Genomic DNA, 13,246 nt, shown 5'->3' on the forward strand with positions numbered 1-13,246 from the left:
GCGGGTTCGCATCCCGGTCGCGCCAAACATGCTCGCCCTTTCAGCCGTGGGGGCGTTATAATGTTATGGTCAATCCCACTATTCGTTGGTAAAAGAGTAGCCCAAGAGTTGGCGGTGGATGGTGATGACTAGCTGCCTTCCCTCTAGTCTTACACTACTAAATTAGGAACGGCTAGCACAAAGAGCCCTCGAGTAGCTTTGTGCGAAATTCCGAAACAAACAAACAAACAGTCGAAACGTGTGTTGTAACAAGGTTAGTAGGTAATGACGAAACGTGTGTTGTAACAAGGTTAGTAGATACTGACGAAACGTGTGTTGTGACAAGGCTACTAGATAATGATGAAACGTGAAAAGCCTGCTGGATGAAGACGAATCGTATGATGATTATTGACCTGGTGGAGCGTACAGTGTTAGTGAATAGTTTATCCAAGAACTAAAATAAAAAAATACCTTTTCCATTTTTTGCCAGATTTAACATTTATTTTTTTTATAAAATCAAATGAAGCCCCGATGGACATTTGATTGACACTTTGATATCCACCTGAGTCCATCAGTCAATTGAATGAAAGTTGGAGAAGCAGAAGACCAAGATGACCAGAAGAGAGGATCTTTAACCGAAGACTGGCCTAAGTTGAAACATTCTATGAATTAGAAAGTAATATATCGAATATGAAGGGAGACAAAAAATATTATTTTCTTAAACCAGAGGGCGTGAGTTCGTGGATATAAGAGGCGTGAGATTGAATAATTTGATATACCGATATTTTATTTCCATTGGATGGCAAAGATGTCGTGACTACGACAACTATGGTGGCAGTTCTCTTGTTATAAGTAAGAACGTAAATAAAAGAACTCTACTGCAAGGATCAAAACCAAAACACTAGGTTTCATTACCTACATCCAGTTCACTCGTCTTTTTTTATTTGGCACTGAGCACGAAGCTACAGAGGGCATTACCTTTACTATGCCCATTGCGTGTATCGAGACACGAAGTTTAACGTTGTAAGCCATAGTGGCTTATAACATCACTAAGACCTCTGAAACACCGTATGAAGGTTACATACTCATCCGGTGAGGAAAATAAACAAAAGACAAGAAAAAGTTAAGAAAACATAATACTTTGGAAGACCAGTTATGTGGTATATTAATAGAGCAACGAAATGTTTTTACATGTTACCGAAGTTGTGTTTAGTGACGTTACTAAATTTGTTTACCACATTAACCACAACTTTGGTAAAATCAGCAACCACAACCTTGGTAATCTCAATAAATACAGCATCAGTGACACCAATAAACACAACATCGTTAAAATCAATAACACAACTTTGGTAACATCATTAAACACAACTTTGATAACATTACTAAACACAACATCGGTAACATTACTAAACACACCTTTGGTAACATTACTAAACACACCTTTGGTAACATTACAAAACAGAACATCGGTAACATCACTAAACACAACTTTGGTAACATCACTAAACATAACTTTGGTAACATCACTAAATATAACTTTGTAACATCATTAAACATAACTTTGGTAACACCAATAAACACAACTTTGGTAACATCATTAAACACAACATCGGTAACATCATTAAACACAACATCGGTAACACCAATAAACACAACTTTGGTAACATCATTAAACACAACATCCGTAACATCATTAAACACAACATCGGTAACATCATTAAACACAACATCGGTAACACCAATAAACACAACTTTGGTAACATCATTAAACACAACATCGGTAACATCATTAAACACAACTTTGGTAACATCAATAAACACAACTTTGGTAACACCAATAAACACAACTTTGGTAACATCATTAAACACAACATCGGTAACACCAATAAACACAACTTTGGTAACATCATTAAACACAACATCGGTAACACCAATAAACACAACTTTGGTAACACCAATAAACACAACTTTGGTAACACCAATAAACACAACTTTGGTAACATCATTAAACACAACATCGGTAACACCAATAAACACAACTTTGGTAACATCATTAAACACAACATCGGAAACACCAATAAACACAACTTTGGTAACATCAATAAACACAACTTTGGTAACATCATTAAACACAACATCGGTAACACCAATAAACACAACTTTGGTAACATCATTAAACACAACATCGGTATCACCAATAAACACAACTTTGGTAACATCATTAAACACAACATCCGTAACATCATTAAACACAACATCGGTAACATCATTAAACACAACATCGGTAACACCAATAAACACAACTTTGGTAACATCATTAAACACAACATCGGTAACATCATTAAACACAACTTTGGTAACATCAATAAACACAACTTTGGTAACATCATTAAACACAACATCGGTAACACCAATAAACACAACATCGGTAACATCATTAAACACAACTTTGGTAACACCAATAAACACAACTTTGGTAACATCACTAAATACAACTTTGGTAACATTACTATACACAACATCGGTAACATTACTAAATACAACTTTGGTAACATCACTAAACACAACTTTGGTAACATTACTAAATACAACTTCGGTAACATCACTAAACACAACTTTGGTAACATCACTGAATGTAACTTTGGTAACATTACTAAACACAGCATTGGTAACATTACTAAACACAGCATCGGTAACATTACTAAACACAATCGGTAACATCACTGAACACAACTTTGGTAACATCACTAAACACAACTTTGGTAACATCACTGAATGTAACTTTGTAACATGAAGTTGTGTTCAGTGATGTTACCATGAACGATAACAAAGAAAATGACAAATGGTGATAAATATATCCAAAAAAGGACGTCACCGCACCTAGAATCAACAGATCCAACGTGTTACCAAAATAGCAATACGAGTGAATACGACCTGCCCGGAGACAGTGGCACAATGCTAAAATGAAGAAGATAGCTCAGTGTCTGACAATCTCTTGAATATATCATTTTCTTGTTCGCTTTGGACTCGTTTTCACGTGATGACTTGTAAGCAACTTCGTGAATTGAAATTAAATGAAACTTCAACTGAAATTGAAAGACCCCAAAACGTCTCACAGGTTTAATATTGACAGCACTGAAAATCCACCATTGTGTTGTCCATAAATGAAAGCCAAAAATACTCCAGAGGTATTCAGTATGTATAGGTTTTTACTGACTGTTAGCCGTCACTATTTCAAAATTTTCTGTTAAATCTCAATTGTATTTAACTTGTACGTATATGAAAAATTTCTTGTTGGTATAAAATTATTTGTACATGACTCTCGTAGTCCTTATCTCTATAAACATACTTCATAACCAAACAACGGTGAAGCACCAAATTTCATTGACAGTGAACATAAAAATAATTCACAATGTGTTACTGTTTAGTCTTACTTAATGTCATTCAAAAAGAATTTAACCAAATATTATTCAACAGATAAAAACGTTAATAATAAAGTAAAACGAAAAAAATTACTTATACAACGTTGCGGATGTGGAGTCTTAAAACATGAAAACGTTTTGTGCATGTAGCGCCTATAAACACGAATTGGTTTTGTGGTTGTGGCTCGTGAAAACATGAACTGGTTTTGTGGATGTGGGTTCTGAAACACGAACTTGTTTGGTGGATGTAGAGTATAAAAAAACATGAATTGGTTTTTGAGGCTATGGAGTCTAGAAACATGCACTGGTTTTATGGATGTGGGATCTAAAATCATGAACTGGTTTTGTGGATGTGGGATCTAAAAACATGAACTGGTTTTGTGGATGTGGAATCTAAAAACACGAATTGGTTTTCTGGATGTGGGGTCTAAAACATGAAAAGGTTTTGTGTATGTGGCGACTAAAACACGAATTGGTTTTATGGATGTAGCTCCTTAAAACGTGAACTGGTTTTCTGGATGTGGGGTCTAAAAACATGAATAGGTTTTGTGGATGAGGGATCTAATAATATGATTTGATTTTGTGGGTGTGGAGTCTGAAAACGTGAATAGGTTTTGTGTATGTGGGTTCTAAAAACATGAATTGATTTTCTGGCTGTAGGATCTAAAATAATGAATAGGTTTTTTGGATGTGGGGTCTAAAAATATGAATAGGTTTTGTGAAATAAACAAAATAAAACATTTTATAATAAAAGTCAAATAAATACAAAATTAATTCAAATAAAAGTGTCATTTTAATTTGAAAATGTAAATAAAAGAAAAGAAAACTAAAGATTAAATAAAAAGTTTAACATATACCAATCGATCAATGGTTAGTTGTTAGCGTGGAACTGAAGCTGAAAGTCCAAATTTGCTGTCCCGATGTAGCTATAACAATAAACAACTACAACCACGTTTTGTAATTTAGGGCTGTGCGTGCGTTATAGTAGTAACAATTAATCCCATTATTCTGTCTGACAAAAATAGGTGCTGGTCTTCCATCTCGTTTATCTTATTAAAATTAGAAACGGCTAGTAGAGCTAGTCCTCGAGGATCTTAGCGCGAAAATGTTACTGTTTACGTCAGGAAAAAACATTTAGTACAATACATTACAAATAATAAACAGATTGTGCAGATGTGGATAACCATTTCATAGCATTTTATGGTAAATCACAGCTGACTAATAGAAAGTATGTTCGCTAACGTTTCTGTATCTATAGTAAGTTTATCAACTGAAGATTATGTCTATCACGTTTGATGTAAGGTAAAAAAGAAAACAAATATTGAACTACTAATTTAGTTAGTTAGTTATAACCATTAGATTCCATCAAGGAACACAGGGCTGCAATCGCTTGCGGATCTTTCAACAAGTATTTAAGTGAGTAAGTTGCTAGCCCACTGCACCGAGCCGTCCCTAATTTAGCAGTGTAAGACTAGAGGGAAGGCAGCTAGTCGTCACCACCCACCGCCAACTCTTGGGCTACTCTTTTATCAACGGATAGTGGGAGTGACCGTAACATTATAACGCCCCCACGACTGGGAGGGCGAGCATGTTTGGCGCGAACCCGCGTTCCTCGGATTACGAGTCGCACGCCTCAGGCCCTCTACTAATTTATTTGTTGTTAAAAACAAGACTAGTAAACAAGCTCTACATACAACAGGAACAAAGAACTGGTTTCTAGAATCAGAAGTCTGGAGATCTGCCGCAGAATTAGAGTGTAGTCATGTTTTATTAACAGAAAGGAAAGATATCTTGTACTTCATATAATATACACGTAATTTATTAGTTGTTAAACGATTTCATAATGACACGTTAATAAATATAGACAAATCAGTGACAAACAGTAACTAATTCATAAATACATATGGATAAATACAGAGGAATCACTGAAAACAGTAACCAATTAATAAATACATATGAATAAGTATAGACAAATCAGTGAGAAAAGTAACCAATTCATAAATACTTATGAATAAATATAGACAAACCAGTGACAAACAGTAAGCAATTAATAAATGCAAATGAAAAAATATAGACAAACAAGTGACAAACGGTAACCAATTAATAAATACACAGGGATAAATATAAACAAACAGTGACAAACAGTAACCAATTCATAAATACACATGAAAAATATAGACAAATCAGTGACAGAAAGTAAGGAATTCATAAATACACATGAATAAATGTAGTCAAATCAGTGAAACACAATAACCAATTACTAAATGCACATGAATAAATAGAGACAAATCAGTGAGAAACAGTAACTAATTTACAGAGACAAATACGGACAAATCAGAAACAAATCAATACTTCTCCATATGGATTCCTGTACGTGGTGCCCAGAGAAGGGTCTTTAATATCAGGTTTTACCCACGTTATTACCGTGTGTGGCAATTCGTGGAGGGGATGAGAGGATCTTGGTGGTTGAGAGATCCAACCCCAACACAGTACTTTTACCCACGTTATTACCGTGTGTGGTAATCCGTGGAGGGGATGAGAGAATCTTGGTGGTTGAGAGATCCAACCCCAACACGCTATTTTTACTCACGTTATTACCGTGTGTGGTAATCCGTGGAGGGGATGAGAGGATCTTGGTGGTTGAGAGGTCCAACCCCAACACGCTATTTTTACTCACGTTATTACCGTGTGTGGTAATCCGTGGAGGGGATGAGAGGATCTTGGTGGTTGAGAGATCCAACCCCAACACGCTACTTTTACCCACGTTATTACCGTGTGTGGCAATCCGTGAAGGGGATGAGAGAATCTTGGTGGTTGAGAGATCCAACCCCAACACGCTATTTTTACCCACATTATTGCCGTGTGTGGTAATCCGTGAAGGGGATGAGAGGATCTTGGTGGTTGAGAGGTCCAACCCCAACACGCTACTTTTACTCACGTTATTACCGTGTGTGGCAATCCGTGAAGGGGATGAGAGAATCTTGGTGGTTGAGAGATCCAACCCCAAGACGCTATTTTTACTCACGTTATTACCGTGTGTGGCAATCCGTGAAGGGGATGAGAGAATCTTGGTGGTTGAGAGATCCAACCCCAACACGCTATTTTTACCAACGTTATTACCGTGTGTGGTAATCCGTGAAGGGGATGAGAGGATCTTGGTGGTTGAGAGATCCAACCCCAACACGCTATTTTTACCCACGTTATTACCGTGTGTGGTAATCCGTGAAGGGGATGAGAGGATCTTGGTGGTTGAGAGATCCAACCCCAACACGCTATTTTTACCCACGTTATTACCGTGTGTGGCAATCCGTGAAGGGGATGAGAGAATCTTGGTAGTTGAGAGATCCAACCCCAACACGCTATTTTTACCCACATTATTGCCGTGTGTGGTAATCCGTGAAGGGGATGAGAGGATCTTGGTGGTTGAGAGATCCAACCCCAACACGCTATTTTTACCCACATTATTGCCGTGTGTGGTAATCCGTGAAGGGGATGAGAGGATCTTGGTGGTTGAGAGGTCCAACCCCAACATGCTACTTTTACTCACGTTATTACCGTGTGCGACAATCCGTGAAGTGGATGAGAGGATCTTGGTGGTTGAGAGGTCCAACCCCAACACGCTATTTTTACCCACGTTATTACCGTGTGTGACAATCCGTGAAGGGGATGAGAGGATCTTGGTGGTTGAGAGGTCCAACCCCAACACACTACATTGGCTTTGAATTCCTGTAGATTGGCGGCCTTGGTGTGGCCCTCCTGGTTCAATCATCTGGTTCACCTGGGCTAGGAGCGACAAAGTAACACTCTTGGGGGTTCTCACCAGGTGTTGCGAACATTGTGTCTGATGCTGGTGTTTGGGTATAGCAGTAACGAAACCGTGGTGTTGCTGTAATGTCTCTGTTTGGCATTGTAATGTGTCCCCTCGTAGGTCTCCATGGTGGATTGAGACAGTGGGCACTGAAATGTTCTTTTTTATTTTGGATCCCCAAATCCAAAAAAGAGACCATAAATAAATGACCACATCTTGAAAATTCTGAATACCAATCTCTAACGTCTTCAACATTTGTATCTCATGTTGTAATATTACATTCCTTATCAGACAAATATTCAGGGCAAATGTCCCCTTTTTTATTCAGAAACAACAAGAGGAGCTTGCTGATTCTCTTATGTCACTAAAAAGCTATGTTCTGGAAATATCTTAGTGGAAATATCTACTCCAAAACACAAAGTATTCCTCTTGCATTAGAACGACACTGGGTAAATACCTATTGAGGTTACTGCCCACGCTACTTTGAATTCGTCACAAGGAGTTGTTGTTGACAGTGATTGAAAGAACATTCCAAAGCAGAAGATCCTGACTGGTTATTCCAGCCAAAGCTTTTCTGCAGTACGTCGTATCTCCACTCGGAAGGACGGAAAAGTGCTACCTACACATGTACTTACTTTGACATTTTCATCACCACGTCATCCTGCCACCATCAAGGCAGGTTATCTGATTTGTAAGGTACGACCATACATTTTCAAACATCTCATGTTTGTAAATCAGTTGTTCGGTCAGTCAAAGACATCATGTCATGATTCCTTGATGTGTGCTCGTTGTGGTAACAAAAACCATGATGACTACGAGTACAAAATTGGCCCTTATTGTGCTAATTGTAGTGGCTCTCACCCCTCTTACTTTTTTTTCAAATTGGACCTTATTGTACTAATTGTAGTGGCTCTCACCCAACTTCCTTTTTTCAAATTAGCCCTTATTGTGCTAATTGTAGTGGCTCTCACACATTCTTACTTTTTCAAATTGGCCCTTATTGTGCTAATTGTAGTGGCTCTCACCCCTCTTACTTTTCTCAAGTTGGCCTTTATTGTACGAATTGTAGTGGCTCTCACCCCTCTTCCTTTTTCACATTGGCCCTTATTGTGCTAATTGTAGTGGCTCTCACTCCTCTTACTTTTCTCAAGTTGGCCTTTATTGTACGAATTGTAGTGGCTCTCACCCCTCTTCCTTTTTCACATTGGCCCTTATTGTGCTAATTGTAGTGGCTCTCACTCCTCTTACTTTTTCAAGGTTGCCCTTATTGTACTAATTGTAGTGGCTCTCACTCCTCTTACATTTCCAAATTGGTCCTTATTGTGTTAATTGTAGTGGCTCTCACCCCTCTTACTTTTTCAAATTGGCCCTTATTGTGTTAATTGTAGTGGCTCTCACCCCTCTTACTTTTTCAAATTGGCCCTTATTGTGCTAATTGTAGTGGCTCTCACCCCTCTTACTTTTTAAAATGACCCTTATTGTGTTAATTGTAGTGGCTCTCACCCCTCTTCCTTTTTTCAAATTGGCCCTTATTGTGCCAATTGTAGTGGCTCTCGCCCTTCTTCATTTTTCAAATTGGCCCTTATTTTGTTAATTGTAGTGGCTCTTACCCATCTTACTTTTTCAAATTGGCCCTTATTGTGTTAATTGTAGTGGCTCTCACTCCTCTTACTTTTTTTTTCAAATTGGCCCTTATAGTGTTCATTGTAGTGGCTCTCACCCCTCTTTCTTTTTCAAATTGACCCTCATTGTGCTAATTTTAGTGGCTCTCACTCCTCTTACTTTTTCTTGCCCTCGGTTGGTGGAGGAAAAAGAGGTACAGTGTTTGAAAATGGTTCACAAGATTTCTTACCCTGAGGCTCAAAATTTACTGTCCACTACTCCATCTCGGACATATGCTGCTGCACTACATTCTACTGTTACAGAGGGAGTGCAGACAGATATCTCATTGCCTCTAACAGAGTTATTTTCAAACCACGTGAAGAGTCTTTTCCCCTCTCTTCCTTGCAGTGGTTCTCTAGGCCCACTTCTTTTGTTTCCAGCTTTTGGTGTTTCCTTGGGTCCATCTTCTTCTTTGACAATGAGATGTCGAACAATTTTTTGTTCTCGACCTCAGTCGCTAGACTCTTACATCTACTGACAGAGACTTTCCCACTTTATCTAGGGCAGTAAAGGAGATCTAAAGACCTCCTTCTAACAAAAAATCGATGTGGTCGTAAACTGAAAAGTTCTTAACAAAGTTGTCTACCTAACTAAAAATGGCCACGTTGATACAATAGAACTGTCGAGGTTTTCCATTTGAATATAAATGATATTAAGGATTTGATTAATTCTCATCATCCTGTGTGTCTCCTTACAAGAAACTTTTCTGAAACCTGCTAATGCAGTCACTTTTTGGCATTTTTCTTTCTACAGAAATTACAAGTTATGTGATGGACGAGTGTATGGAGGGGTGACACTGTTGGTTGATCAGCATGAGCCCACCCTGTATTTGCCACTCGATACACTCTTGGATGCCGTAGCCATCTGTGTTTCCTTGGTTGTACCATCACTATTTGTTTTCTCTATCTACCTTCTGAAGATATCTATGATCAGTCAGACCTTGATGTTTCTCAGTGGACATTTTCCATCTCCCTTTATGACCCGGTGAGATTTTAATGGATACAATCCCCTCTAGGATGGTGCTGATATTGATGGGAAGGGTCGTTCCATAAAGCATATTCTCTCGGATCACATTACTCTCTTCAGTTCTGGTTCTTATACTTATTATAGTGTACGTAATATTTACCTTCTATTGATCTCTCTATCTGAACCCCTTCACTTTTCTCTTATTTCTCTTGAGTTTGACAGTGACACACGGGGCAGTGATCATTTTCTTGTCATTTTGAGAAAGGCTGGCCATGGTAAGTGTCAACCGACCTGCGTGTAAGCTGGACCAGACCAACTGACCCTCTTTCAGTGCTCTCTTAGAACTTGATCCTGCCATCATCTGTGAGCCATCAACAGACGACTGTGTGACAGCAGTAAATGAATGTATTAAACAGGCAGCTAATCAGTGTATTCCTAAAACATCGACACATTTTACATGCTATCCTTGTTCATGGTAGAATTCTTCCTGCCACATGCCAAGAAAGGCTCAAAAACGAGCCTGAGATACCTTATATAGATATCCCACAATTTCTAACCACATCGCTTTTGAGTAGGCCCATGCCCGTTCTCGACAGGTAAGACGTCAAATTCAGAAGAAATCTTAGATTAAGTTCACATCTAGCATCTCTTCTACCACCAGTTTCATATGTAACAAGATTCGGAAGGTCAGTGGGCGTGATTCTTCTTCCTTCTTTTGATCTTCATCTCTGATGGTCAGGAAGTTGCTGATGTCCAGAGCATCGCCAATACTCTGAGCAAAAGCATTTCTTGTGCCTCATTTCTCATCTTTATAGCCATCAAGAGTCGGGCAGAGCGATCGCTTCTTTCCTTTCAAGCTGATTATCTCTATGACTATAATCACCTTTTTACATTGGTGGAACTTAAGCTTGCTATTCATCAGTTGAACCTGATGATACTCATTAAGAGATGCTGTGCTATCTCTCTCGTGCCTCTTTTGCTACTCTTCTGGGTGTTTTTAACCAGATCTGGCAGGAAAATGCTTTCCCTGATGTTTGGCGCTGATCTACTGCCTTTCCTTTTCTTAAGCCTGGGAAGGATCCCATGATTCCTTCAAACTACGTCCAATTGCTTTGACGAGCTGTTTCTGTAAGACCTTAGAGAGGATAGTTAATGCTCGTCTTGTTTTGTTCCTCGAATCAAACAACCTCTTCTCGTTCACCCAGTGTGAGTTCCAACGACAGTTCTCCACCATGAACCATTTGATTCAACTTGAAACATTAGTCAGGAAAGCCTTTTCTCAAGCAAAAACATTTGCTTGTTTCTGTATTTCTTACCTTGAGAAGGCTTATGATACTACACGGAGGTATGGCATTCCACGAGACCTCCACTCATATGGGTTTCGTGGCCATTTGCTCATTTTTATTAAACATTTTTTAATTGACTAGCGATTCCAAGTCCGTATCGATTCGACATTTTCCCGTTATTTCTCAGAGAAACTTTGAAGACCCTCAGTGTTGTGTCACACTTTTCATTATAAAGATTAATCACATCACTGGACAACTCCCTACAGTTGCAAATAGACTCTATGTTGACAACTTCCTAATCTCTAGTCAGTAGTCAAGCATGAAGTTTATTGAACAGCAGCTACAGACTGACCTCAATATTTTTCAGAAGTGGACCACAGCAAATGGTTTTACTTCTCTCTCTCTCTAAACCTGTTTACATGCACTTTTACCACCAACGGAGTATTCATCGTGATCCCGAGCTCTATCTCGGTAAAGTTCTGCTTCTTCTGGTCTATGAGGCAAAGTACTTGGAACCTATATTTAACCGTAAATTGTCTTTTGTTTCACACATCAAAGAGATACCTATGAAGTGTACAAGGACACTGAACATCCTCTCTTCCACCTCATGGGGAGTAGATCGATGTTCTGTGCTAAAGATCTATTATGACCACATTAATTTAAAACTGGACTATGGGTATCTAGTCAATAGCTCTGCCAGGACCTCGGCCTTAAAGATGCTAGACCCCATTCACCATATGTCGCTTCAACTCTGTATAGGGCTTGACCAGTCCAGAGTTTGTACACTGAGTCTCATGATCCTCTTCTATACGTTCTACCTTTATTGTATGCTTCAAAACTTCGATTCTTACCATAGCATCCCAGCTGAGGTTGTGTTCCTCTTCCTCAGTGAGCCATGCTTTATTATAATAGATGGTCTGCCATTGTTCCTTCTGACCTTTATACAGGTACAATTTGGCCTGTCCTTAGATGATGTTTCTGTCTCCACTGGCCAGCCTATCCCACCATGGTTTATTGCTATCGTCAAGTGTGACCTTTCTTTCAGTCATCTGAAGAAAGTGGATACTTCTGATTGGAAGTACCGACTTCTATTTACTGAACATCTTTTAAACCATCCTTCTATTCAGATTTTTTATACAGATGGTTCGAAATCAGGTGACTGTGTGGGATTTGCCATGGTTTGTTGTGATATAGTGATTACACACAGGAACCCCTCTTCAGTTTCTGTGTTCACTGTTGAATTGTAAGCCATTTGTATTGTCCTGGATCACGTAGCAGCTAAGCAGTACACGAACTGTACTATTTATACTGACTCATTTAGCTCTCTACTGGTCCTGGAATCGCTTCATGTTAGTTCTCATCCTGTTCTAATCGATATTCAAAGCTGATTCGCCCATTTCTCTTTATCATGTATTTCTATCCAGTTTCTCTGGATACCAGACTACGTTGGTACGTAGGAACGAGCTCGCTCAGCCTACAGCTAAGTCTCTCTGCCCTGTATTCAAAGCTCGGCTCCGCAACAGTTGGTAGTCAACTTACAGTGAGCAACATGATAACAAGCTTCTCCAATTCAACCCTTCTGTTGCTCTTTGATCGTCTTGCTTCCGTAAAAATCGGAAGTAGAAATTCGTCCTGACTAGACTACACATTGGTCACAGTTTTTAACTAATCGTTTTCTTTTATCTGGGACTGATACACGAATGTCTGGTCTGTATGACACTCAAGCCACAATAGTTCACATTTTACTGGCGTTGAACAGTTCGTTGGTGATGGTGACGAAGTCCACCTCAGTTGTGTTCTTAGTTTTTTAAGGGCCATTGGCCTTTTTAATTCTGTTTAAGTTTTTAATTCAAAAATTCACCTTCGTTTTGTTTGAACATGATTTATGTTTATATATTTTAACATCGCCACTATTATTTTCATTTTTTACCGATTGCTTGGCGCAGATAGCCTCGTTACTTTGTGCCAATAAAACCAAACAACTAAACAACCTGAGACAAACAGTAACTAATTCATAAAGACACGTGAATAAATATAGAGAAATCAGAGACAAACAGTAACTAATTCATAAAGACACGTGAATAAATATAGAGAAATCAGAGACAAACAGTAACTAATTCATA

The 13,246-nt window shown here is 38.7% G+C and overlaps 1 protein-coding gene across 1 annotated transcript in view; it reads right to left on the reverse strand.

Annotated features, from left to right (window-relative positions):
• The window catches only part of LOC143233296 (uncharacterized), a 47,629-nt gene that overhangs the window by 15,852 nt on the left and 18,531 nt on the right, over positions 1 to 13,246 (reverse strand). The gene's annotated exons all lie outside the window — the stretch shown is intronic.

Source organism: Tachypleus tridentatus, chromosome 12 (assembly GCF_004210375.1).
Source record: "Tachypleus tridentatus isolate NWPU-2018 chromosome 12, ASM421037v1, whole genome shotgun sequence".
Classification (NCBI taxonomy): domain Eukaryota; kingdom Metazoa; phylum Arthropoda; class Merostomata; order Xiphosura; family Limulidae; genus Tachypleus; species Tachypleus tridentatus.